Below are 6,132 nucleotides of genomic sequence, written 5' to 3'. Positions count from 1 at the left end.
CCCTAGTATTCGGAAGACCAAGTTCGGGGCGCTATCCACGCCTTGGCCGGACATAGCCGGTTCCTCGCTCGAAGCGGCATAAGTCTTTAAGGACTCCAAAAACATCTCGAACAGCGACCGGTCTCTCGCCTCATCATGATAGTCAGTTTTAGCTTTCTCTACTGAGGTGCTCAGCCCAGCTCAACTGGGGCACAATCGCAATAGTTCTCCTAGTGCTACCTTAGCCGATATAGCGGAATGTAAGGCACCAAAACATAGGAGCCGGGCAAACCCAACTATTGACCCAAATCATGATTCGGAGCCGATGCATATAGTGCTATAAGTTCGGGGTGCCGCACTTGTGAAAGTGTACGGACTTCTCACGCCATATTGATGGGTACTGAAGCCCCTGGCGTATTTTTGCCGTACCACGGTGTACGGATGCAACATGCTATTAATAAACATATATATAAAAAGCGGATAATGCAAAAAATATACAAAAAGCTATGCATTGTTTATAGAAAGGCTGCTATGAAAGCGGAACGATACAAATAGTGCGATAAGAAAAAGAAATTGAACTATTTAACATGTCCTGGCCAGGGGCAGGCTGCGGAATTGTATTAAAAATAGGTATACTGCTCGTAATAGAGACCACCTTGGAGTTCCATAATGCGGCGTGGCTTGTCTGCTTTCCTGGATCTTGCATCATTGGTGCGGCAATTGAATTGCCGAACGGGTCGTCCGAAGTATGGAGTCCTGAGAGTAAGAGAGAGAAAAAGGAATCCGGCAGCCCTTGGTGCGGTTTAAGCCATTTTTCGGGCGTGCCGTGATAGTGCCCCTTCCCCTGTGCCCATGGTATTTCAAGAGCGTAGTTATGTGCACGAAGCACTGGTTTTGCTATATCGCGAGGGCTAGGGTTGGGGCCGCATTGCTACGCTAGCTCGGAACGTGCCAGGCGGTCTTGTTGTAGGGTACTCCGGGCGCGCTTGACAATGTCCGGCTTTTTGAAGGCCGGACTGGAAAACTGCCTAGAGAGGCTGCTTTGTACTTCTACTGCGAACGCTGCCGTGTGCTCCTCCGTTTGGAGGGAGCGTTCGGTGTTCCCATTGACCGTGATTACTCCTCTAGGGCCTGGCATCTTGAGCTTGAGGTATGCATAGTGCGGTACCGCATTGAATTTTGTGAATGTGGTTCACCCGAGAAGTGCGTGATAGCCGCTGCAGAACGGGACTATGTCGAAGATTAACTCCTCGCTTCGGAAGTTATCCAGAGATCCGAAGACCACTTCCAGTGTGACTGAGCCTGTATAGTTGGCTTCTACACCTGGTATGACGCCTTTAAAGGTCGTTTTGGTGGGCTTGATCCTCGAGGGATCTATGCCCATTTTTCGCACTGTATCCTGGTAAAGCAGGTTCAGGCTACTGCCGCCGTCCATGAGGACTCTTGTGAGATGAAATCCGTCAATGATTGGGTCTAGAACCAATGCGGCGAAGCCGCCGTGACGGATGCTAGTGGGGTGGTCCCTTCGATCAAAGGTGATTGGGCAGGAGGACCATGGGTTGAACTTTGGGGCGACTGGCTCTATCGCATATACGTCCCGTAACGCACGCTTCCGCTCCCTCTTGGGGATGTGGGTTGCGTATATCATGTTCACCGTCCGCACTTGCGGGAGAAATCCCTTCTGTCCATTGTTGTTCAGCGGCCTGGACTCCTCCTCGTTGTCTCTATACAGCCCCTTGTCTTTGTTTTCGGCTCTTAACTTGCCTGCCTGCTTGAACACCAAACAATCCCTGTTGGTGTGATTGGCTGGCTTTTCGGGGGTGCCATGTATCTGGCACAAGCGGTCGAGTATTCGGTCCAGACTGGACGGGCCCTGAGTATTTCTTTTGAATGGCTTTTTCCGTTGACCGGATTTGTAGCCTCGGAATCCGGCATTAACTGCCGTATCCTCATTGATGTCGCTGTTAACGCGGTGCTTTTGTTTGTTCCGACGCGACCTGTCACTTTTGTCCTTGGTATTCGAATTACCAGGGTTCTTGGTTAAGTTGTTGCTGCGAGCTAGCCAGCTGTCTTCTCCTGCGCAAAAGCAGGTCATGAGTGTCGTGAGTGCTGCCATAGATTTCGGCTTTTCCTGTCCCAGGTGCCGGGCTAGCCACTCGTCACAGATATTATGCTTGAAGGCCGCTAAGGCCTCTGCATCCGGACAGTCGACTATCTGGTTTTTCTTTGTTAGGAACCGTGTCCAGAATTGCCTGGCCGATTCCTATGGCTGCTGAATTATGTGGCTTAGGTCATCGGCGTCCGGTGGTCGCACATAAGTGCCCTGGAAGTTTTCAAGGAATGCGGCTTCCAGGTCCTCCAAAGAACCGATTGAGTCTGCTGGCAAGCTGTTAAGCCAACGGCGGGCCGGTCCCTTAAGTTTGAGTGGGAGGTATTTGATGGCGTGTAGATCATCACCGGGGGCCATGTGGATACGAAGGAGATAGTCCTCGATCCATACCGCAGGATCTATTGTGCTATCGTACGATTCGATGTTTACGGGTTTGAAGCCCTCAGGGATTTTATGATCCATTACTTCATCTGTGAAGCATAGTGGGTGTGCGGCGCCTCTATATTGGGCTATATCACGACGCAGCTCGAAGGAGCTTTGTCTGTTGAGTTCGGCCCGGCCGGATTCATTGCATCCGAAGTGATGATCACTGTCACGTGTCGTGGGGCGCCTGCGTGATCCGTAGATCGATCTTGTTTGCCTTGCCTTGTCCTCCAGTGTGTCGCGCAGGTCGGGTGCATTTTCCCGTGCCTTAGTATGCTTGACGCGACGCCGGGGCATGGCTTGAGTGGAGGGCCGAGAGGCCTCTCTGTCGTGGCCACGAGGTGGCCAGTCGGCCATGTCATGCGCTGGTGATGTAGGTGCTTCCACCTCTAGTGGGGGTAGCAGCCTGCGCTTTGGGTAAATCTTGGAGGGGCCTTCAAGTTCATACTCTTTGGCCGCAAGAACTTCAGTCCATCTGTCAGCTAGCAAATCTTGACCAGCTCTAAGTTGTTGCTGCTTTTTCTTGAGGCTGCTTGCCGTGGCCATAAGCCTGCATTTAAAACGCTCTTGTTTGGCGAGATCCTCTGGCACGACGAACTCGTCGTCGTCGAGGCTTGCATCGTCTTCGGAGGGAGGCGTATAATTATCGTCCTCAACCTCTTGGTCCGCCGCCCTCTCGTGAGGGCTGGCTTCTCTGTCCTCCTGTGCTGAATCTTGCTGGAGAGGGTGTCCTTCGGCGCTATCCGTAGTAGCATTATCTCCTGTGCCGGAATCACCGTTTTTGCTTTGGCGGGATTTAGTGCGGCGCCGCTGACGCCGGCGCTTGGGCTGTTTCTTAGAGGTATCGTCCCCCGCTGTTTCATCGCCATCTCCATCCTTTGGAGTGTCCACCATATATATGTCATATGACGAGGTGGCCTTCCAGCGCCCTACATGTGTTGGTTCTTGTTCGTCTGCTGCATCGTCGTCCATGCCGTCGATGTCTTCGGAGTCGAAGTCAAGCATGTTGGTTAAGTCATCGAAAGTGGCTACGAAGTGGGTGGCGGGTGGGTTTTGAATTTCTTCATAGTCCGCATCCCAACCTTCCTGACCGTAGTCCGGCCAGGGCTCTCCTGATAAAGAGAGAGACTTTAGGGAATTCAGGATGTCGCCGAAGGGCGAGTGCTGAAAGATGTCCGCGGCGGTGAACTCCATTATCGGCACCCAATCGGATTCGATCGGCAGGGGCGCGGGGGCTCGGAGTTCGGAGAGGAATCCGGCTCCTCGGAGTCACGGGCCATGCGGAGTGCGGGGCTGGAGTTCGGCTCGATCGCCTCTGAGATCGCAGCCCCTGAGGCAGCGTCTAACCGCTGATCCTCGATCGGCGCAGTAGGCTCCGAATCAATGGTCGGAGCCGATGCGTGTGCGGCCTCCAAGGCGCTGTTCGGCGGCAAAGCTATATCATGCCCATCGAGATAGTGTGGCGCGCTTGGCTGTGGCTCGAATCCGTCGAAGATCAAGTCCTCGCGGATGTCAGCCGTATAGTTTAGGCTTCCAAACCTGACCTGATGGCCAGGGGCGTAGCTTTCGATCTGCTCAAGGTGGCCAAGAGAATTGGCCCGCAGTGCGAAGCCGCCGAAGACGAAGATCTGTCCGGGGAGAAAAGTCTCACCCTGGACTGCATCATTGTTGATGATCGAAGGAGCCATCGGGCCTAAAAGCGACGACACAGAGGAACTCTCAATGAAAGCACCAATGTCGGTGTCAAAACCGGCGGATCTCGGGTACGGGGTCCCGAACTATGCATCTAGGCGGATGGTAACAGGAGACAAGGGACACAATGTTTTACCCAGGTTCGGGCCCTCTTGATGGAGGTAAAACCCTACATCCTGCTTGATTAATATTGATGATATGGTAGTACAAGAGTAGATCTACCACGAGATCAAGGAGGCTAAACCATAGAAGCTAGCCTATGGTATGATTGTTGTATGATGAAGTTGTCCTTCGGACTAAAACCCTCCGGTTTATATAGACACCGGAGAGGGTTAGGGTTACACAAAGTCGGTTACAATGGTAGGAGATCTTGAATATCCGCATCGCCAACCTTGCCTTCCACGCCAAGGAAAGTCCCATCCGGACACGGGACGAAGTCTTCAATCTTGTATCTTCATAGTCCTGGAGTCCGGCTGAAGGTATAGTCCGGCTACCCAAACACCCCCTAATCCAAGACTCCCTCACCCCCCTAGGGCCCATGCACCTAGGGTTTGGGGGAAACCCTAAAGGGGGCGCCCCCTTGCTTGGGGGGCAAGCCCCCCTCACCTTGGCCGCCACCCCCCCTCTAGATCTCATCTAGAGGGGGCCGACCCCCTTCCCCCTTCCTCTATAAATAGAGGGGTGAGGGGAGGGCTGCAAAGAACATCCAAGGCGCAGCCTCTCCCCTCCCCAACACCTCTCCTCCTCCATAAGAGCTTGGCGAAGCCCTGCCGGAGTATTGCAGCTTCACCACCACCACGACGTCGTGCTGCTGTTGGAGCCCTCTTCCTCAACCTCTCCCTCCTCCTTGCAGGATCAAGGTGCGGGAGACATCCTCGCTCCATAGTGTGTTGAACGCGGAGGTGTCGTCCGTTCGGCGCTAGGATCTTCGGTGATTTGGATCACGACGAGTACGACTCCATCAACCCCGTTCTCTTGAACGCTTCCGCTCGTGATCTACAAGGGTATGTAGATGCACTCCTCTCTCCCTCGTTGCTAGATGACTCCATAGATTGATCTTGGTGATGCGTAGAAAATTTTAAAATTCTGCTACGTTCCCCAACAAAACATGCGGAGGCGGAAACTGCGGATATGGCAACTTCTCGGCGAGGTATGTCAAGCTTTCACTATTTTCGCTTGAGTGGTTGACTCGACAATTGAATGTGTTGCCATTGTCCAGTGATTGCAGTGCCAACAGAGATCGTCCAACTAGATGATGACGATGAAGACGAGCCTCAAAAGGATGCAGGTGATGTAGGTATGACCTCGGCAACTCCCCGAGGTCTTGCTCGAAGAGTACCGTCGAGCCGAACACCCCGTGCACCGCCTACAGCCACACGTCAGGAGATAGGTGGTTCATATGGTGTTGGTACCATCACTACTGCTCCACCGTCAACCACTTCACCCTTGGTGTCGACTTTTCCAGCTTCAGGGCCTACTGGCCAATCGTAAGTGACAATCCTTCTGACTGCACCGCCAACTCCTACGTCGACTGTGTTCACTCTGCACCACGTGCCTGAAGACCAGACCGAGGCCAGCAAGGAAGCCATGATTCAAGCCGGTCTTATGATGCATCACTTGAAGGAAATATATGAAAGCAACAAATTGGCTTATGATGCTAGCACAGCCCTCCTAGCGAATGTATGAGTAAGTGCGATCATAAGTTGATTTCTGATTGGGTTTCCTCCGTCTTGAATCTGTACACCCATTGGGTGTTTTCTATTTACTCTGTAGTTCTTCCACTCGAATCGATCAGGACGTGCCGAGTGGGAAACTGATCCAGTGGGGGCACGCTGAGTGTAGTCGAATGTTTGATTTGGAGGGGTCTTAGAATATCGTCGAATGTTTGATTCGGCGTGCCCCCACTAGGTGTAGTCCCTGAGACTGTC

Source organism: Triticum dicoccoides, chromosome 6A, assembly GCF_002162155.2.
Source record: "Triticum dicoccoides isolate Atlit2015 ecotype Zavitan chromosome 6A, WEW_v2.0, whole genome shotgun sequence".
Taxonomy (NCBI): domain Eukaryota; kingdom Viridiplantae; phylum Streptophyta; class Magnoliopsida; order Poales; family Poaceae; genus Triticum; species Triticum dicoccoides.
This window is presented reverse-complemented; position numbering follows the sequence as displayed.